The 22,346-nt window shown below is 45.4% G+C and overlaps 1 protein-coding gene across 1 annotated transcript in view; it reads left to right on the forward strand.

The window, feature by feature from the left end:
- Positions 1 to 7,224: 7,224 nt before the first annotated feature.
- Positions 7,225 to 22,346, forward strand: part of DMBX1 (diencephalon/mesencephalon homeobox 1) — a 43,713-nt gene continuing 28,591 nt past the window's right edge. The window contains exon 1 of the mRNA XM_082228467.1: positions 7,225 to 7,513. The gene's annotated coding sequence lies outside the window, so the exon portion shown is untranslated. The remainder of the gene's footprint in view (positions 7,514 to 22,346) is intronic.

Here is a 22,346-nt window from a genome sequence, read left to right on the forward strand (position 1 = left end):
CATAGAGATTCTAGTGGAAGGGCCTTCATGCCCAGTGTCTCAACAGTGTAAATCAGAAGGTGCATTTGCAGAAGATCTTCTCCCACCCATGGGAGAGGTTTGACAATTTACTGACAAACTAACGTGACTTGAAACAAATCCTCCCATAAGGAAGCAACAAGCTGAACTGTGAGAACCCAATGTTGATATAGCTCCTTTGGTTGATTGGCCAATCTTGCCTGCTCTGTTTGTGGCTCCCTGCCATTGGACTTTGTTCTCATCTAACATAGAACCACTATAGGCTCAGTTCAGGGTTCTTCTGGCTTGCTGGGGGCACATGCTCATTGAACACATCCAATGAGCATATTCCTCCCAGGGCCTGGAGGAGAGTACACTGCACATACATAGCATGTATATTCACAGTGTAACATATTTCGTGAGTTTCACCAGATAGGATTCTAAATCTATAAAAGTACACCCTGTTCTCAATTAACCATAGCTGCTATTTCAGTGGTTGGCCAGAAGGCACATTCAGCTTTTTATTCCACATTCACACATGCAGAGTTGTCCTATGTCAAAATGCTCTGACTCTCTGTATGGGACACTGGGATCTTGTCAAGCGGACATGCTTCCTTGGCTTACAGCGCAAGCCTAACCTTGTCTACTCAGAAGTAAGTCCTGTTGAAGTCACTGGGGCTTACTCCCAGGTAAGTTGCAGTCTGAGTTTTTAAAAAAACAACCATTGCTTTACATGCCTGTATAAAAGGAAAGAAAGAGAGAGAGAGAGAGAGAGAGAGAGAGAGAGAGAGAGAGAAGATGGTTTGCTTCGCTTCAGTAAACACCAGCAAAATCTTCACTCAGGGATCTTTCGATCCAGAAAGAGGAGAAGGGCAAAACAGCCCAGAATCCTTGGCAGGAACCAATACCTGTGATGCCTCGTAACCCTGGGATCACCTTGCATCAGAATTAGAAGTCATCAAAGGGGTGACACAGCAGTCAAGGTGCCCACTTTCTACTCAAAAGAGGGCAATCCGTTGCTCATGTCATGAATATATATCAGAAAGTGGGTTGGGACTGAATCAGCTGTGGTGTAAAAAAAGGAGCATGTCAGAGAGCAGGCCAGCCCTTTAAAGCAGGTACCTTGAAAGGAGGGTGCGGGGGGAGGGGGAACCTCTTTAAGATGAAGTCTGTGCTAATAACATGTCCAGAAGATGGCTTCTGGCAAATTGCTTTGTTATTCTTGTCAAAAAAAAAAAAAAGTCCCTTGGAAGCAGTCAATTTTAAACCATATATCAAAATGATTAATTGCCCTTAAATGAGCAGATGCTGAAGTACCCTTGAATAGAGGCAAAGAGGCTAAAGCCTTTTTGGATTGTGAGCCTAATGTATTCATTGAGTTGGCAAAATATCATTAGAGCTATTAATTAGCTGCAAGAGCCCAAGCTTTGGAGAGTCCAAGGTGTTCCTGTTTGGGGTCTCTCTCCCCCCCCCCCATTTTTCCCCTAGGGGGAAAGGGTCTTCCTGGGATAAGGGAAGCAGGTATTTTAGCCTGTGGAGAAAATGCTTGATGTTACACAGGTTGCCTGTTCTTTTGTAAACGGAAGCAGGGCTGTAGCTTCGCCTCCCTGGGACCGGAAAGGTTCCAGACAGGTCCTTTTGGACAGGATCCTAAAAGAGTCACGCGGAGGGGGGAGTCAAGCTGCAGCGAAATAGACGGCTCTCGCTTCCTAAGTGTGCAGGCGGCCCGCCCCGGGGCTGATCTTGAGTTGGCTGGTTCGGATTGTATCGAGGAAACAAGAGCAGAAACTGGACCAAGCTGGCTCCACCGTAGAAAGGCGATGGGGGTGGAGAGGGGTGTCCTCTTGCTTATTATTTCGTAGGCTTTGCAGAAAAGCTTCCTTCGCAACCATCCAACATCATGTAGAATGGAAACGATTTCGGGACCCTGGCGAAATGGTTGCTTTTTGTGAAACATTCGCTGCCCTGTGGGCGTGTAAAAGAGAAGTGCTGTTAAGAAAGGTTTGGGTTGCAAGAGCCAAAGAAAGATGTTCTGCACCCACAAATATGGGAACTACCTGCTAACTTCCCCAAAGGACTTTGGGCATGGGGGGGCGAAGGGGGCGAGAATCATGAGTCCCCTCAGCCCACACTTCAGACTCTCCGGGTATCAGCAAATCCCTAAAACTCAGTCTGCTCAGGGTTCTTTTGAAATCCTGCATCAAATATGTTTTCAATGAATTCATGGAAAAGGGGTTGGGGCTGGGGGTGGGCTATGGTGGAGGGGGGAAAGAGGGAAACTTTTTAAATCTGTTTAAGTTTATAAACAAGATTAAAGAAACAATGTCAAGGGTCTTATGGAAATGGTGATAGTGCCCCTTTAAATAACAGCAAGCGGAGATTTTCTATATCACTGTGCAGTTTAAATCTGTCTTGATGGACTGGACATTAGTCCTCCTTAAATCCTTCAGAAAGCAGCTTTAAGGAAAAAGGCTGAGAGGAATTTCTTCTCGCTTTAATTGCTTAAGAAACGGTTCCCACAATGAGCGGTGGCCTAGATTCGCCTCTCATTTAAGTTCTGATTTTTAAAAGTTCACAAGTTAATCCCCTTTCAGTCTCACACGAATGCAGTTGGCACAGGGGGACAAAGTAATGGACAATGTGCGGGGGGGGACGTTTCAAACCAATTTTTTTAAAGGGGGAAAAATCCAATCCCTTCCCCCACCCCAGCTAAAAAAAATAAGGGGAGGAGGGAGGTAACCGGCATGGTGTTGATTTGGTTAAGCAGCTATTTTAAGACCTTGTTATCATTAGAATACGAGGTGACTTTATACATCATGGCGAACTATCTGATATAGGCAAAGAGATGGAAGGGCACGCCCTCCCCTTTAACTCTCCGCGCTGGAAGGACGCAGAGAAGTCAAAAGGGAATAATTCCAACATATTTCCAAGGAAATATGGTTAACCCACCCACACCCACACAAAAAACCCACCACATTTCTTACGCCACTAATTAGGATGCAAAAAACTTTCAAAGGGGGGGGGGTGAGCACTGGAGAGATGCTCATTTTTAAAACTGTTCAAACTTAACAGTAAGGTGGTTCTTATTTTCTCTTCTTTTTTTTTTAAAAAAAGACGCTTTAAGTTGTCACTCGAAAAATAACGGTGAGGTGTGAAGTAGTATTTAAAAAAAACAGAACCGAGTGTTGCACTAAAATAATTATCAGAGGAAGTGGGAATGAAATGGGTGATGCTGGTGAGATCGCAATTTTGACGAAGATTGGAAACTTTGGTGTGGAATTTAGAGAGAACGGTTCGAATTAAGTCAGTGGCGTTCATTCCCATACAGGCGCTTCGAAATCTCGCATCAGTCAGGTACAGGAAAGATTTTGTTATGTAGAAAGAAACTGGATTTCTTTTTTTTAAAAAAATAAAAATCTAAACTCAGATTACCATAAAAATAAAGAAAACATGGGGGCGTTATTTGATAAAGTTGTACCAAGTGAGTTTTCATATAATCCATAGTAAGATTAATGAAGCTGATCTTAGAACATTGTTGCATCAGAAGGAAAAACGTTCTTCGCTAAAAACGGTGGAGTTTTTGACATCCATTTTTAACCAGTTGCCGTCTAGGAAAGAGAGTTTGGGTCGCATGGATGTATATTATTTCAGCACACATGTTATAATTTTAAAAAGTAGTGAACAAAAATAATAATTTTATTGAAGTCCATAGAAGGGAGTAAAATATGTTTTACCAAATTATAATTAAAGCGTTTGCTTTTTTTGTTTGATTTACGAAATCGAATCCTGCCCTTTTGCTCGACAGATTTGTTTGCTCTTCTGCATTTTGCTATCAAAATCTATTCTTTATAGATCAACTTGCAGGGTAACATCACCGCAGGATAACTTAACCAAGCAGTATATGGGTCGGTTCTCCTCTGTGTGTGATCTTTAAAATAATAATAACGTTTCGACCCAAACTATGATAATTAAGAAGACCGGAGAAAGTTGTCACCTTTGCTAAGTCCATCTCTCTCCTTCTCTCTCTCCCTCTCCCTTCCTTTTTCACACACACAGAGAAAGACAGGATAAGGTATGCTGTAAAACAACAGACGTGAAAAGGTAACTTTTGAATCGAACTTCTCTCCCGCTTCTGCCCAATCAAAAGAAGCGCAGGGTATTTATTTGTTTTGGCAAGTGTCCCCCCCCCCATCCACCAATCACCGTCACAACTCCGAGGAGCTACAGGTTTCTAAGGAAGGAGCTGTCCCTAAAAGGGCAGCGTGGGAGCGACAGAAAAGAGAAGGGGACCGGGATAGAGGCGAGGGCGTTGCGAGGCGTTTGGAAAGCACCGTTTCCGGGGATTCGCAGAGGAACACCTAGACTAAAAATAGGGAAAGGGTTCTGGTCTCTTTCCTCCACCATCGCTACTTCCTCCCTCCCCGCCTGTTTTAAACAGGAACTACAGTGACTGGCTTAAACAGACCAAGGGCAAGGAAGGTTGAAGCAAAACGCTAAGCGCATTCTTCCTTCCTTCCTTCCTTCCTTCCTTCCTTCCTTCCTTCCTTCCTTCCTTCCTTTCTCTCTATCTATCTATCTCTCTCCATCCTTCCTGTCGCCTTCTATTCCGATCAGTCTCGTTTTTGTTTTGAATGATACACCGTTATGCTGAAAAGTTTGCCCCAAGAAAAACCCCAAGCTTCATGTTTGCCCCAAGAAAATCCCGCGTCGTCGCTGCTTTTTGAGAAGCCTAACAAAACCAAAAAAGTTTGCACGAAACACGTGGAGCGGGGGAGGGAGAGAAAGGTGACAAGGCGACAAGCCGGGTTTCTGACCTTTCCTACTGACCCGATTTCATTTTCCTTGTCAGGAAAACAGAGAAATAGATAGCTCCGCGTGACACCTGCAGGCCAGGTGATCAAACTTTTTCTGGATGGCTCAGAAGAGGAGGAGGGATGGCTAGCGGCGCAGGGAAGTCTCCTCACAACCCCAATCGCCACCTCTGGAGAGCCTTCCAAAGGAACATTTAAAATAAAAATTCATCTTCAGTTATTTTTCTCTCTCTTACCCTATTTGTTTGGAAATAGATTTAAATAGCTTTGCTCTTTCTGGGAAATGCACGTTTAAAAATAATAATCATATTTCGTTCCCCGCCCCCCCCTTCTTTAAGTAGTTCAGCGCCTAAGACTTTATGATCTCCACTGCGTCTTCCACACACACATACACACTTTTTTGCCAGAAAATCTATAGGCTTAAATTAAAAGGTACTCCTTCTCTCCTCACTCCCCCCCTTTCAGTCTTTCTTGTTCCCTTAATTCCTGCCTAAACGGTTTTGCTCTGGGAGAAGAAATCTTTTCTAGAGGAGGGGGGGAGAAGCCCTCAAGAAGAGAAGGGTATTATTGTTTTAATCCTCTTATCCGCAGTCATTTTAAAACAGGGCGTTTTGGAACCTGAAATGGCGTCTTGTCCTCCCCAATCCCATCCTAAATCCTTCTGGGATGGGAGAGACTCGAAAGGCAAAGAACCCCCCTGGCATCTATTAGCGGTCCCTGCGAAGGCTTTCAACAACTGCCCTTTTCGGCAGCAAAGGCATGACAAAGCCGAAAAGCAAATAAAACCAACGCTGTGCAGTTAGTCAACTTTGCCAAAAAAAAAAAAAAAAAAGTGGGAGAGAGAAAGGGAGAGAAAGGGAGCTAGTCTTGGCTGCCTGCGGAGGGAGAAGGGGGCGAAGACAGACCTGCAAGGTCCCTGCAGAAGAATGTGTGTGCGCGCGTGTGACGGGAGGTTGGAGGTGTGTGGGTCGGTGTGGGGTGACAGCATAGAAATCCAAGGGGGTGGAATCTGTTCTGTCCACCCCATTGTGCCGCATCTACTCCTCCCGCCTCATTTTAATCCCTCGGATTATGTAGGGATCCAATCTTAATCCCACCGGGAGTCTTCCCGCACACCCAGAGGCGGGGAACGGTGGGAGGCCACCCCTAAACCCCGCACGGGCCAATTCACTTTCCTACGCCTTGCCTAGATGTTATTGTTTATATCCAGTTACCTCTTCGTTGTAATAATAGTAATAGTAGTAATAATAGCAGCAAGCACCTCTCTTTACGTTCCTATGCCAAACACGTTGGTTTGGGGGGAAAGGGCTTCACTTCCATCCAAATGGAGGAGCGGGGAGCGTGGGGAGCTGTGATCGTAGTTAAAAGCGGGTCAGAAGCGTCATCAGCTGAGAAGTCCACCGCTGAGCACTCGCTGGCGCCTCAGGGTTAGAGTGTAGTAATCGGGCCAAGGTCAAGGGCGCAGTCGCCGCTAGGCAACTTCAGACTTTTCCTGCCTAGGAAGATCTCCCTCCTGTTTGACCTGAGGAACTGAGATAGGTGATCTTTTCCCCCAGAAGCCTCTTTTTGGAGATCCCTCTATGCCTTACACCGGCCTTCGCCAAGCTGATGCCCTCCAGATGTGGTCAAGCTGAGAAATCCTGGCAATTAGCCATTTCTTACAGACATTCCGGCCAACCACCTCTGGAAGGCACCAGATTGGCGAAGGGCAGGCCATAGATCTAGGTGAAGGCAAGAGAGGGCCTTGGTTTTTGGTTGCGGGGCTGAAACTAGACTCTAAGGAAGACACTCGGTGATTCGATGCATAAGTGTATTGGAAGTGGCAGCAAGTTCGGCTTTAAAATTTCCAGAGAGAAACTGACCTGATCCGAAAGTAAACGCGTCATATAAAGAGCGCGCATCTGCTCCCAGCGGAGCGGCCAGATCAAACCCCCTTCAGGGGGCAGCCAGCCAGCCAGCCAGTCACGCCGGCCCTGGCAATGCAGTTTTCCAAATGTGAAGGGGATGTGAAATGTGCGGAGATGCTTGCCAATAGGCCCTTGCCAAAAGAGGCAACTCCTTTGCGATCAAACGTGGAGAAAAAGGCCAAGAGGCGTCTCTCCGCCTTGGAGAGCCGCGGTCACTTTTCCAGGCTCAGATCCACCACCCACTCCGGCCACTTATTAAACTCTCCTCTGCCCCTCCGCTTCTTCCAACGCCAGCCTGGCTCGCTCTGATGATCTGCCAGGGATTCAATTAGACTGTTGCACCTGACTAGGCTTGGAGTAAATGACTAGAAGGGGAGGGGGGCAAAAAAGAAAGAAAGCAGCCCATCCACCCTACTCCTATTAAGTTGCTACTAGAAGAGTAAGAAGGAGGCGGAGGGAGACTTGGCGGCGGCGGCGGAGGGGAGAGATCGGCAAGCCTCTCTCTTGATTGACAGGGTGAAGGACCATTGAAAATCTTGCAGGGGAGCTCCCAGGTCTATGTGAAGCTCCTTTTAAAAATCCTTCCTGATTCCTCCTCCCCCAGTAGATGGCAGCTTTGCAGGACCCAGAGACAACTGGGAAACCCGGAGCAGGAGGAGGCTGGAGTAAGGCGAGCGCTCCCCTTCCGCTCCCGAGTCCCTTTCTGGGCACCCCACGCTCCCGAGTGAGACCCTGACGGAGGCTCTCCCCGGGCCGACTGCAACCGAGCCTAAGAGAGGCGAGACTTCGGCTCCCAAGGTATGGCCTCCCCATCCCGCTTGCCCCTCCCTCTGCTTGACAGAGGAACTGCCCGGCGCTCGAAACTTGGCCCAGATGTTGGTCCTTCCGCGCGTGGATCCCCCGGCGCAGAGCCCGAGCTAGCAAGGAAGGAGCGTTTACACCCGGGAAGCGCGGGGAGGTTTGGCGACCATGGCTTTCTCTCTCTCTCTCTCTCTCCCTTGCTGTTCTGGAGAGGTGGGTGGGACTGTGTGGTCGCGGGGCTCGTTTCTTCGCAGCAAAGTTTCCAAAGTCGACGCTGTGCTCTTGCGCCGGTTGTCACGGGCCGGTTTCCTATTTCACAGCCAGGCACCGACCCCGCGTGTGAGTGACTAGGCGGCTACTGACTAGCCGAGGCTTCCCATCTCCCACCGTTGACCCCAGTGTATCATTTCTGGCCAGATGGCTGGACTGCTGTCCGTTCTGCCAACTCTTTCTTCTTCCTCTTTTCCTCCCTTCTTCCCTTTGAACGGCTCCGCTTTTTGGGTTTGTTCTGGCTTGGCTTCATTTGGAATAAATTAGTTTGCCCCGTAAATGTTTTTTTTTTTCTTTACCCCTCCTTCCTCACCCCACTCCCCTTTACTAAATAGAGACAAATCTCTTGCCTCGCTTTTCGAATGTAATTTTTAGCAGATGGTTAAACAAATAAAATTCAGGCGCACAGATTCGTTTGGTTAAAAGCTTTTGCCTGGCGAAGAGGCGAAGCCGCGCCACAAATGGTTTTAATACTCCACTTCAAATCTTCAAATTTGTCAAGTCTCCCCTTTGAACTTTCCATAGTACAGGCTTCAGGAGAAAGTGAAGACGGTGAAAATTTTGTCTGTGTTTGTTTGTGTGTGTGTGTTTAAAAAATACTTCATTCTCCTACTGTTTTCCTCACATCCCTTCTATTTGCCTACGGGCAATTAACAGCGCATCTCTTCGTCTGTAGGCACCAGTGGTAGATTGTCAATTTCACCCCTATTTACATAATGATGTTTTAATAAGCTAAACAGCCTAGTGAGGTCCAAGGGGGAGAGAAACGGGGGCGAGGGGTGGGAATCTGGAGGCAGAGGGGCGGGGGAGATTTCAGGCAAAGAGGAGAAACCAGCGCTAGTGGTCGAGATACAGCTCAATAGCAGGAGAATGCAAGGAGGAAGGGTCTGGATTTAAGATCGCATCTGGGGTTTTTTACCTGGTGGATAAAAATAAATTAAAATTGCGGGGCGTGGGAACGCTGTTTGAGAGCAAAGTATGTGAAATAGATGGCCTTGAGATCCCACCCCCCTCCACCGTTGCTAATGCGAATCAGCTGTAGACACACCGGCAATCCAGTTCAGCCCCAAAGTGGAGGCACCCCGGATTCGAGGATTACGCGCTCGAAATCTATGCAAAAGTTTATTCTGAAGCAAGTCAAGCCAAGTTCAGTGGGTCTTCTTCCTAAATGCGTGTGCACAGGATTTCAGAATCAATGAGACTTCAGTGCTGCAATCCTATACACACTTACCTGGGAGTAATAAGTCCCATCGAACTCAAAGGGCCTTTCTCCTGAGCAAGCATGGATAGGAGCGGGACGCGTTGGCCTTTTAAGGAGACTACAGAGGTAGACACTCCGAAACTTTGCCTTCACTTGAGTTATGGATCACGCTGCCTTGTAGTTTTCTGTTGTTGCTGGTGGTTTCCTTGGTGAAGCCAGCCGCTCTTTCCCACTCACCCCTGCTCGCTCATTCACTCCGCCCCCGTCCTTGCAAGGCCCCAGTTAAAATATGCTTCAAACCCACATACTTAAATAGGCGACATTCGAAGGGGAGATCGGCCCGCATAGCCAGAGATTTCCCTCGGATCGTGGGCTAGCGGGTAGGGGAAGATTGGAAGACGAATCAGCGTGGACGGGAAGTCTGGGCATCGGGACCCTCAGCGGAGAAGTAGTCCTTAACAGTAATAGCAAACCTGCGCCTATCTACTCAGAAGTAACCCTCCATGGTTGGGGTGGATGAACGTTGTAGTCAAAGATATCTGGCAGGGGGCGCAAAGTTGGGGAATCTGTGGCTCTCCAGATGTTGTCGGACACCAGTTCCCATCAGCCCCAGCCAGCAGGGCCAACAGTCGGAGATGACGGGAGTTGTCTTCCAGCAACTTCTGGAGGGCAACCAGCCTAAGCCGCCCCACTATGCACGTGAGTGGAGGTGGGGGTATTAGTCAATCTGTGCCCCTGTTTGGATCCAGGCAGATGTACATTTGCATATGGGGGAGGGGCAGTTCCAGAAAATCAGGAAATGGGCTTCCTTTCTTGGTGGGCTAACCCAGTATGCAGGTTTTGTACCGTTAAGGCCCCTTGAACATCGTGAGAGGCGCACAGGATCGGGTTGCGCCCCTTTCGAAGTCAAATGCTATACTTCTGAGTCATCATCAGGTGTTTGGAATTCAGTCTCGTGCTTAACAATATACGGTGGTACCTCGGGTTATGTACTTAATTCGTTCCGGAGGTCCGTTCTTAACCTGAAACTGTTCTTAACCTGAAGCACCACTTTAGCTAATGGGGCCTCCTGCCGCCGCAGCACAATTTCGGTTCTCATCCTGAAGCAAAGTTCTTAACCCAGGTACTATTTCTGGGTTAGCGGAGTCTGTAACCTGAAGCGTCTGTAACCCGAAGTACCACTGTAATTCAAACTCCATGTAAGCAACCTTAAGCACACTTACTTACAACCGAGTAAGTCCCGCTGAACTCTGTAGGCTTAACTCCTCTGAGAAACTCCCTTAGGATTCTGAGGGGCCATTTAAGAACAAGAATTCCGTGACTCTTTACAAAATGATTTGGGGGGGGGGAGAAAATGGTTTTAAGCCATACTATCCGCTTATTTTCTTCTGATCAACACTAATATGACTTTTAAAAAGGGGGGAGTTTTGGGTTCCTGTTACTTCTTGAGTATTGTTCTGTGGGAAGGTCGGGGAGACAAAGTTTGAGAAATAATTTGAAATACTGTACAAATGCAGAGGGGAGCTGGAAATCGACCTTTACAACAACAAAATCTCTCCAACTTCCGGACAAATGTATTTTACTTCAGTGATTTCATTAACTCGTCCGTCCGCGCCGGTTCGGCTGCTGCTTCTTATTTAGACGGTTAGGTGGTGTTTACCATCAGGCCCGAAATCCAGTATCATTGAGAGAAGAGCAAGCCGTAGGCATTCACGATTTCAGGTCAGATCCGCTGCCCTGCGCTCCGATTCCAAATCGGAGTCAGCCTACGATTGCATTGTCAGTGAATAAATTGTCCTCGAAATGTCAACCTGCCTTTTCCAGGAAAACACCCCCTAAACGAAACGAGTTAAGTCCCATGGACTTCAACGAAACTTTAATTCCCAAATAAATCTGAAGGTCACAGCCTTTCTAAAGTGGAGGGAATCGAAAGATAACTGAGAGTGTCGTTGAATGAACAGGTTTAGCTGTTTGTTCGAACCATTCATTCTTACGGAGCAACCAAGCAAGAACTGAACTCAAACCGATTGTGTAAAGTTTACACCCATAAAGGCGGAAGTCAGGCAAACACGCGTGACTTCTCCACTAGCAATATATGTGCTGTGTGTGTGTTCCCCGGAAGAAAGTGATCGGCAACCGTTTAAGCCGAAATACTTGGACTTAAGCAGGTTTGGTTTTATGGATGTACTAAAGCGCGCCAAGGTTCTAGTCCCTGGCACGAAGCCTTTAACGGGATTGTGGATCGCGCTCAATAAAGGACGCTAGTTCGGTCCTGTATCGCAGAGGGCGAAGCTGGTTCTGAACATGGCTGGTGGTTTTAAAAGACACCCGCTTCCCCCCCCCCAAAAAAAAGGGGGGGAGAGAATGGGTCAACGAGGACTCCTAGAGGGCTCTAAATGAGAGATGCGAGGCACATTCGTTTGTCCGTAAACTCACAGGAAAGCAATGGACTTGTCTGCACAAATAAAACGCTTGTAGAAAACAAAACCAAAGTGTGCACGCTGTGCCCAGGTGAAAATCTACGGTCTCTCTCTTTAACTTTTTGCATTGGCTTTCTCCACAAACAATGGTTTGTTTAGATCTGGATAACAACCCCCCAAGCCGCCCCCTTCATCTTCATCTCAGGGACCTCGAGTCAAATGTATCCGGCTGACCTGTAGGCTGCAGCAGGACCTGGAGTGGAGCGCTGCCCGTTAGCCCCGAGGTTTAGTTTCTGACTGTATATAGACAGGGACTGTTTTATTTTATTTGTATTTTATTTGCTACGGCTTCACTCTTTAGGGAACGCTAGGCTGTTGTTCGTAGGAGGCAGCAGGTACAAAATATTAGCTCGCTGCCTTCTGATATTTTGGAAACCGTTCCTTCTGAAAGCGCTCTAACGTTTCTCAGAGTCCGGGTCCCAAAGAAGTAAACTCGGAAGTCAAATCCCATTCACGCCCAATAGGCTTTCACTCCCCCTACCCCCATTAAAATTGCAATCCCCGCGAGAAAGCCCAATGGAACTCAAGGGGATTTACTTCCAAGTTGACACGTTCTAGAATTAGGCTGCAAATCTCTGGAGATCGCAAGCTAAGGGAAGACTTTGAAGCAGAGTTTAAAGTGTGTGTGTTGTGCTGTTGATGACAAAAGTCTCTGGCTACACAGACGACTTGAGAGGCTTTAGAAATTTGGCGAAGCTTTGGCCCTTGCCATTTCCCCGATCCTGAATGTTCAAGGCGTTCGCAAAGACTGCGCGGATTTTTCCTCTCCTTGCTGCGCGCCGATTTAAATCCCTGACATTTAATTTTGTTCAGGGAACTTCCCGCTGGTCCGGCCTGTCACCTCGCCCCAGCTGCTAGGATAACCACCCCAGGACGTCTTCCTTGGGGTCCCTCTGCCTTCTATTGTACATCCCATTTCCACTCGCCCACCCCCCTTTCAGTTCCACTTGGTTGACTCTTCAAATTTTCCATGTAAATGACAGTAATAAATATCTAATCATGTCCTGCAGCTATATATATACGGCTCTCTGAGCAGGGCCTCATTAATGAAACATCAAGCGAAAGGGGGAGAAAGTTTCTTTCTTTTCTTCTTTCTTCCAGGCATTGTGGAGAAAACTGTTTGCGAAGTACCCACGAATCACAAGAGAGCGTGGAATAGCCCAAGAAGGCCGTTTATCTCTTGTAATCATCATCATCAACAAAAAACCCCACACATTTCGAGCCTTGTTGGCTGGCCAGCTTTATATATTATGTAGCTATGAGTGTGTCGCGATGTGTGCGGGGGAAATAATGTTAGGAACAAATAGGAACCTCCATTTAAACAGGTCCGACGTTATCAACACAACCCACGGCGGAGCGTTTCCTGCGCAAGCTCCTGTGAAATGAATGAGAGAGGCGAGGGAATAGCTCTTGCGCACCCTTCACTCATTTCAGAGGAGGTCCTGGAGGTTCCAGCCACTTACCTTTTGCAAGATCGCTATTAACAATCTTCCGATAGCTTGCCTCATAAAGGCTCGCGCGTGTGTTGTATAGCGAAAGTTTCCAACGCGAAAAAGTGGTGGTTGTTTTTAAGCAGAAATGAACTTTCTCTCCGCACCCTCCGAAAAAGAAAACCCATTTTGGGTGCTGTGTGTTAAGCAGCCAGGCCAGGTGGGCTGAGGAAGGAAGAGCGGGAGAGAGAAAACAATATCAGAGGCTATTAGTATCTGTTCTTGGGTCAGCCCACTATTGGAGTAAAGGCAAGCTTCGGGGTTACTCAGAACTCTTCGTCATGCTCTCACAATCCTTCCCCAACTGAAAGATTCGACGCTACATCTGTTGGGAGGTACATCGTTTACCGAGAGGAGAAAAATATAAGGAGTTAGTCTTGGGGGTGAGGGAAGAAGGAACCCTGCGGATCAGGACACGAAGGCGAAAGTTAGAAAGTGAAATGGACAACATAGGAAACAAAACCGACAAGAGAAAATCTACAGCACAAGAGAAAGCAATGGAAGGGCAACTAAGGCTGCAACCTTATCTCCACTTACCTGGGAGTAAGCCTCGACTGAATTCAGTAGGACTTACTTTTAAGTAGACATGGTTAGGCTTGCGCTGTAACTTCTGTTTTTGGACCAGCGGCAATTTTGCCCTTCATTTGCCCTGCACAGAGAACAAGACACTTCAGACAAGTATTTGGAATCAAGTTATTCCGCGCATCTTGCCCTTAGAGATCGTGATGGGAAATCCATCTCCCATGGGGTTGTTTATTCTTTCACCGGAAAACTGACACATGCCCGTCAGTGGCGTGACTCCCCAACAATTAATTGAACCCATAAAGCGCTCTTAATGCCAGCGGGGGCGGAGGGCGGGGGAAGTTGAGATAAGTCTGAAATGAAAGCGCACGAGATATTGTTCTCCCAACGCTAAACAAATGGAGTGATTACATTCTCTCCAAACGCATCAGTCACGCTACATTAAGCAGCAGAGAGCTAATTATCCCAATTAGGAGGCTGATTTATAATTAATGGCTTGGACCAAGTGATAATTGGATGTTAATGGATAACAGTTTTGTCTGGAAGTAGCCCCTAGCTTCCCTAAAGGCCAGCTTGCCTTTCCATCCTCCCCTTTCCTTTTACTTTTGCTCAAAGCAAATGAAGGAAAAAATAATCTGCTATTAGGTGAATCAGTGAGAACGGTAAAGGCTGGGAAGAAAGGTGACTGTAGTGTTAAGTAGAATCAGTGGAAGTATAAGACTGGAAATGACGGGTCTCAGTTATACAAAATATTAGGGCTACAAGGGACTATACCGTGAAGGATTTAATAAAAAGTTTTGCAATTTAAGCTTTTAGGACTCATTGTTTTAGTGCCAATAAAAGTGGTAAAGGCTGGAAGCAAGGCGATTTTAGTCAGTCTGGTCGGTGTTAAGGGGAATAGATGGGAGTATAAGATTAGGAATGACTGGTCTCAGTTTAACAGAATCTCAGGGCTGGGAGGAAATATGCATGATCTGCTTTCATATGCCTTCCAGTTGTACCCATTCCCACCCCACCCCCTGCTATTATGTAAATTGCCAAAACACTTACTGAATTAATGTCCAATGCAGAGCTTGCCTACCTGACCGCTCCGTGCTAGTGTAGAATTGAATTCCATAACTTTCTTTGCACGTGTGCCAGAGGCTGGGAAGTTGGAACATTTTAGTCTTGAGGTGTGTGGGTGCGTGTGGAATAAGGTGTTGTGTCTCAATAAGGACAGCTGCACACATAGCATCATAAAGGAGACAGACAGAGGGAGGGAGGGAGGGAGGGAGGGAGAGAGAGAGAGAGAGAGAGAGAGAGAGAGAGAGAGACTTTATGGCAAGGGCAGAAAGAAACTGGATTTCCCCCAAATTCTTTGACGATGGTCCTCTGCCTGCTCTGCTACTCTGTCCTGTTCAGAGACCTGCTTTGGGTGGCAATACACAGACAAGGTCAGGAACTAGTGCCTGAACACCGCAACAGGACTTTAAAATGTTGTGTCTGGGGTGTGCAGGGAGAGGGGGTATGTGTTGGGCTGGCGCTGATCTTGTTCACTTAACACTGAAGAACTGCACACCTTATTTTCTTCTTCCAAATGACAGAGTATGCAATAACTTTCTGCACTGAGATGGTTTCCTTCTGTGTACAAAAGTGTGCCTGTCTGTTCAGAGTAAGCCATTAACAGGAGAAAGCACCAGATCAATTGGAAACAGAAAGAAGAATGAGTAGCTCTCCCCTCCCAAACATTTATTTGTGATCATTTATTGACACCTGAGAGGTAAACTTATACAAAGCTAGAGTTGGCATCCGTCTCTCTCAGGAGACAATGCAGTGCACCTCTGGGAGTGAGGTCAAGCTGTTGGGGGGTTGCAGTGCCTGATGTGGCTGTATAATAATTATCATTAGCACATGTCTCCAAATATCCTTTTGGTCATATTGTCTTGAATGGCAAATCTCTGTCTCTGTCTCTCTCTCCAAAGCCCTGTCTTAAGACAAGAATGCCAGGTTTCACTTTCAGGTGGTTTTAGAATTGATTTTTTACAAAGGAATTCCAGGTGCTTATTATTGTTGTTGTTATTATTAATATTAAAAATATTGCTTGGTTGTAAATAGAACCTCTAAGCAGTATTATTATTATTAATTATTATTATTATTATTATTATTATTATTATGTGTGAGCTATGGAAATAATCACAGCAATGCACCTTATCACATCTACTATCCAAGATTTCTCTGCTACCTTTGGACAAAAAAAGCACTAAGGCAGCTTAAAACAGAAAAAAGCCCTACAATATTATACTAAGAAAATACAACTTACAAAAGTTTAAGATGGCACTGGCTTAATAACAACTTTAAAAAATAAATAAATACCACTACCACACCTAAAATGAAAACAATGTCCTCTGCCTAAAAGAAAAAAACATATTTTTTTTTAAAAAAGGTCAGAGATCACCTCATTGGCTCAATGTCTGTCTAGGCAGTAGCTCTTTATAAGGGCTCCAGACAGGTGGTGGTGTGCAGAGCAGCTGGGAAAGCTCTCCTCCAGTTGTTTCGAATGCAGCCTCTCCCCTGTAGAAATGCTTTATCTGTAATTCTTCCCAGCTGGTGATTACAAATATAGGTGTCCAATTACGGTACATGCATGTATGTGCTGGCTGCCCATATACTACTGGCAGGTCCAGCCCACCCATAAGGCAAAGTGAGGCAACTCCTTTGGGTGGCAGGATCCACAGGGGCAGCTGACCTGGCCTCCATGGAATGCCTCACCTGCTGCCTCTGTTGCAGTGGCAGCGACAGCTCTGATACTGTCCTTGGAGGCCAGATTCACAGCCTGTACAGTGGCCTCTTGGCAGATAGGAGTTACTGCCAGTCTCCTCCCATCCTTGTTCCCAACGTAGATCTTTATTGCTTCCTTCTTCCAGGTATCTTTATTCCCACCCCTAGTTCCTGATGCAGATCTTCGCTCACCCCTTCTTCCCTGGCTGGAGCAGGTGGCAGGGCACCATTTTGTGGTTTACCTCAGGCGCCAAAATGTCCTGGGCTGGCCGTGGCTATTGGACCAGGTTCAAGGCCAGGTATTAATTTACAAGACCCTTAACAACTTGGGTCAAGCACCTCAAGCACTGCCTAATCCCTTATATTCCTTTTTAATCCCTGAAGTCTTGGGGAAGGCCCTGTTAGTGATCTCCCCCATGGCTCAGATCCACAGCTCGTTTCTACCAGGAGCTGTGTGTTCAGTATTGTGGGTCCAATTTTGTGGAACTCTCTTCCAGCTGAGGTCAGTCAGGCCTCCTTCCGGCACCGATTGAAGGCATTTTGATTTCCTCAGGCATTTTAATTGAAGTCTGATTTTACAGTTTCTAACGGATTCTTATATTTTCTGTATGTTATTCCTTATACCACTTAGAGACCATTGCAGTTAAGTAGCACATAGGTTGTTAAAATTAAGCAACAAGAAGAATAGTAATATTAAAGACGTTAAGATATACCATGCATATCTATTTCTGCACTAGTTGAAATCTCTCCTAATTGTCCCAGATTAAGAAAAAAATCATTAAATCCTCTTGAAGAAAAAAAATCAGGGTAATCTAATATGAGATCTGATCCTGGGTCTGCTCTGCGTGACCATATATGAAGGCAGACACAGCACTGAGCAGCATCACTTTGTAATGTGATAACTACTATAAACAATGTTTACCGACCATGGACAGTAGTTATAGTTGGTGTGATGTTGCGGCCTGACAGAGCATGCTCCAGCGACCAGACAATAGAGTTCTGTCCACTTTACAGACTCTGGTACCTGTCACAACATAAGGCTTATTAGCTGTGCCCTGAAGGGACAATATTAAAGACTACCAGAAAAGGCTCCTTCCAGGTCAGACGAAGTGGACACTGTCACGAGAGGCCAGGAACTATTTTTTCTCTCCACAGCATTGGTCTCTGTAGCCTGTGGATAACTGTAATGGGTTTTGTCCCCAGAGTCATCAATCTCTCCTAAACACCAAACACATCATAACAAAAAGCCAGAGAAACAAATTCAGCAGTGTCCAAACCAAAATGAAGACTTCTGGCTATAGCAGCTAGGCGTGTTGTGCGAGGGTCGGGATCAAATTGATCAAAGCCAAACAAGCAAACACATCTGCATTGACATTACTGCTGGAAGAAACCTCCAGATGAGATGCCTGAAGTTAGATTCCTAAAGCTGTGCTAAGATACCTAAACCAAAGCAGCCAAGCTTTTGCTCTGACTCATTTATTTCGTAGTTTTTTCTGTTGCTTACATTAGGATTTGCAAGTGCTTTCAAAAGTAAACCTGCATTGAGCTCGTAGATAAAAAGGCATGAGTGCAGAGAAGGAAACATGTTATTACCCTTTTCAAAAAAGACTGCCAAATTAATTTAAGTTGCTACCAAATCCCTCTGAATTTCTTAGGGTTTTTTTAATAAAAAAAATCAAGGATCACAAAAGTTTGTAATTTTAAACTTCTTAAAAAAATTTTTTAAAAGCTTCTTAAAGTTATTATTATGGTGCCAATAATAACAATTTGGCTTTTCAGGCCTGTTTGCTCACTTCAAAAACAATCAAATATTGTCATCTTTGTAGCTTACCATCCGATCCAGAATTCTGTTGAACTGAAACACATGTGATTCATCTCAGCTAAAGTCAATGAGGCTACCACCCAAGCCCTAAAAACATGGCTTCATGTGTGTGTGATATGTCATGTCACTATTTTCCCCTCTGCATCATGTTCTCCAATATGTAGAGAGCCAATGCTCATAATGTACATCATGTTATTATAGTGATATACTTCAGCACATTACACTTATTAAAACGGTACAGGTTCTATTCACCAGCTCAGTACATGGTGGAAAAAACAATGGTACTATAACATACATAGCACATGCAGAGTAGCACCATGGAAAGAGGAAAAATAGTCTCAAAATGAATGTGTGAAGCCACTCCAAGTCCCACTAATAGTAATGGAATTTATTTCCAAGTTCAGATTGTTGTACGATATCATCAATTTATATTCAAGAAATGTGTTTGATTTGGGAGTTGAGGACCAGGGAATAAAAAGCAGAACCTATATTTATGACAGATCTAATGGAAAGCAGCAGCGCCAACTCTGTCCATGTGGACCAGCTCTCTAACAGGTCCTTGGACAGCATGTTTATAGCAACACATCTGGAAACATGTGGTCACAGCTTGTGTGGACAAGAGCCACACAGATAAAATTCAGTAGGTTATATCCAAAATGGCAGAACACTTTATTTTCAGCAGTGCCCCCCTACTCAAACTTCTCCTGAGGGTTAGGGAACCTCTAGAAAGGTATGGGATATGGTGGGTTGCCCTGCAGCTCCATCTGCCCAGTAGACCACCACACATACACTGGAGCTTCCTCTTTTCTGGAACAGATGGGAGGAAGGGGATGGAATCAATGGCTGCTAGCCATGGTGACTATGCTCTTCCTCCATTATTGGAAAGAATACCTCTGAATACCAGTTGCTGGAAACCACTTGTTGGTTTCCCAGATGTATCTAGTTGGCCACTCTGAGAACACGATTCTGGACAAGATGACACACTGGCCCGAACCAGTGTTATTATGTTATGATGGAAACTGGTTGCACCAGCAGAATTACACATGCATGACTTTGCTACAACCCAAGAGCGTCTCACCAACCTTGCACTAGCAAGAAGCACTTTTGCTACTGCAAATTGACCCTTGGATATACAATTCAGCATCTTTGATGCCTGCAAAGTACAAAGTTTCATAACCACAAGGAAGCAATCACTTTAAAAATGAACTGTGCAAAATTGTCAGACAGTATGTAGCAAACAAGTCTATACTGGCAGAACAGATTATCTTTTTCATCTCAAGTCCTTGCAGTAGTTCTGATTAGGCTATTGTATATAAGCATAAGGAACATGCCATTTGTTTTTGTGTAATACACAGCACAAGCAGCCTCACACTGCTGCAGTCAAATTATTTTACGGCTTTCAATTTTTTGCTGGTGGGTATTACTTTTCTACTTAATTGAGTGCTTAATTATTATTATTTTAAAAAAGGAAAATGTTATGTGGACTAGCCTATCTTTTAATCCTAACCACTACATGGAAAAAATACAAATCAATGGAACTTACACTCAATTAATGTGCCTAGGCTCTGCTATTCCACATATTTTCCCCCAAATATCCACCTTGTTAATAGGAACTAAAAATAGGCTTAAACACACAGGGCCAGATCTCTGCTGTCTGTGCATTCAGCATCTGCTTGTGAGGCATGTGCAAGAGAAGACCCTCTTATTGACGGAAATTAAGAAAAGAAGCAAACAAAGTCTGAGAACAAAATATGTTACTTTTTGCTGATTCGTTAACTGTTCTGATTGGGAGTCCCAATTTCCCCCTTGAGTCAAATTACATTTGTGTTGTGGGGTCCATCTTTCCCTCCATCCCTTTTTTACACAAACAAATCTACAGGCAAACTAGGGAAAAAGAGAGAAGAAGGAGAGAAGACAAGGGGAAAGAGCAATAAGGGTTTCTGTACCTTGCATGATTTAACTTTCTCCTTCATTAAAAAAAAAATAAAAAATCCTTTCTATTCTTCCATCATACCAGCCAGTTTGAACTCACATATTTGAGTCTGGATATGCAATACAGTGGTACCTCGGGTTATATATGCTTCAGGTTACAGACGCTTCAGGTTACAGACTCCATTAACCCAGAAATAGTACCTCGGGTTAAGAACTTTGCTTCAGGATGAGAACAGAAATCGTGCTCCGACAGTGCGGTGGCAGCGGGAGGCCCCGTTAGCTAAAGTGGTGCTTCAGGTTAAGAACAGTGTCAGGTTAAGAACGGACCTTTGGAACAATTTAAGTACTTAACCCAAGGTACCACTGTAATTAATTACCAGATTATATAGGAAAAGATTCAGTGTGACATGCGTCGTGGTCCAGCAATCTTCTATCATGTACATTAGAGGGATATGCTTGCTGAACAACTGTTCCATGTATAACCACTTATGGAAGTGGAGTTCCTACTAGGGTACATTCAAAAAACCTCACTTTGTGCTGGGCATTATGAAGCCTTCTTAGGCTCAGTGGTGTAGGAAGGGGGGTGCAGTGGGTGCAGGCTGCCCCAGATGTCATCACTGAAGGAGGTGACCGTGGGCCTGGCCTGCAGCGCACCTGTGCCACAAGTCTCTCCTGGGGAGTGATGCAGTGGCTTGGGCCCCATGCAGGCTCTGGACTGCCCAAAACAGCAACAGGGGCTTGCAGACTCCATGGAGGTTCTGCGCAGCATGCTCTGCCCTGGCTTGCCCTGCCCCCAGGTACAGGGCATTTGCGCCTCCCCGGGAACCCAAGCAGCTAGCTATGTCACTGCTTAGGCTCTCACTGGTGCCCCATCTGGACAGAGAATGACTTCAAGAACATGTGCAACACTGTGTTGGCCTATGACCACACAGTAGACTGAAGCCCCCTCTCTAAGCAATTAGACATTGGAGATCTCATTACAGAATCCCTGACAGATGTCTGTAGAAGCCTGTTTGAAATCTACTTTCTGATGGAATTTCTATTACCCACAGACAGAAAGAGGAGGCTGGCTATCAAAGAGCAGGAGATTTCAGAATTTTATGACTCATGGGTAACAAAAGAAACATGTATGGATTGCTAGGGAGGGAGGGAGAGATGCCTAGTGGTGAGCTAGACTAAACAGACAGCCTGTCTTCCCAGACTATATGTGACCTGATTCATGTATGTGACTCCTCCATAATATGTTCATGTGTTTGGCACCAGGACTGGGCTACATGCATGCTTTATCTGAAAGATGCTGAGTGTGAGGAACAGGAACAGCCAATGTGGGAGGGCAATGTTGCAACGCTTCCCTCCTGACAATGCCATTACTTATGCTTACCTGGACAGTGTGGGATTGGGGCAGGATGGGAGTGGCATTGGGGCTGTGGGCACTCTGGCTGAGCCAATTCAGTGCTCCTGCCAGTGAACCCACACAGCTCCATCCTTGATGCTGCCCTGTCCCATCCAAGTAAATGGCAGTAACACCACTGTCATTATTGCTCTCCCATGTTGGCTGTGCCTAGTGAGGGGATTCTAAACACAGGCATAAATGCGTTCATGTCTCAAACTGCCACTCAGTTTTGTAAGGAGACCAGCATCAAAACATCTTTAAAAATAACTTTCCTTCCTGGAGAGAGAGAGAGAGTCCTGTAAGCAGGTTGCCCCTGCCAAGAAGCCCCTCTCCCGCAATTGCAACCCATCTGACTTCAGATGGCAGGGACACCTGGAAGAGGAAGATGAGAGTACACATACCTTTCAGGTAATCAGGTTAGAAATAATGTTCTTCAAAAACTTTTTTTATTTCCAGCAGTGTGGAAAAGGTGATCAGGTAACAAGTTCAAACTGAAATCCTGACACTTCTCCCTTGTGACAATGCTGGGTGCTTTTGCAGTAATCACATGGCATTCCCTTCAACCATGTTTTTCTACTTCACAGAAATTGTCATACAGACTGAGCCAAAGAAAGCATGTATTAGCATGCCTGTCTTAAGATACAGGCAGAATTGAATAGATTATTGTTACTATTATTATTATTTATTAAAAATAAATTACCAGGACAAACTTTTCCACGTGATCATTCAGGCCCAGTGATGTGAGTTTCCAGTACTTCAGCAGCATGTGAAATAAGAATTGCAAACTGACGTTTTTAATTTTTGTTGTTGAGTACCTTCCCCCCAAATCCATCTTAAAATTAAAATTGCTTTTGTTACTACCACCCCTTTTTTACAGTCTAATTGACTTTTTCCAAATTTATTAAGTCCTACTGAAAGAATTGAGGCTTGAGTTAGTAACTAACTCATTGAATTCATTTAAAT

Source organism: Podarcis vaucheri (genome assembly GCF_965113315.1).
Source record: "Podarcis vaucheri genome assembly, chromosome: 6".
Classification (NCBI taxonomy): Eukaryota; Metazoa; Chordata; class Lepidosauria; order Squamata; family Lacertidae; genus Podarcis; species Podarcis vaucheri.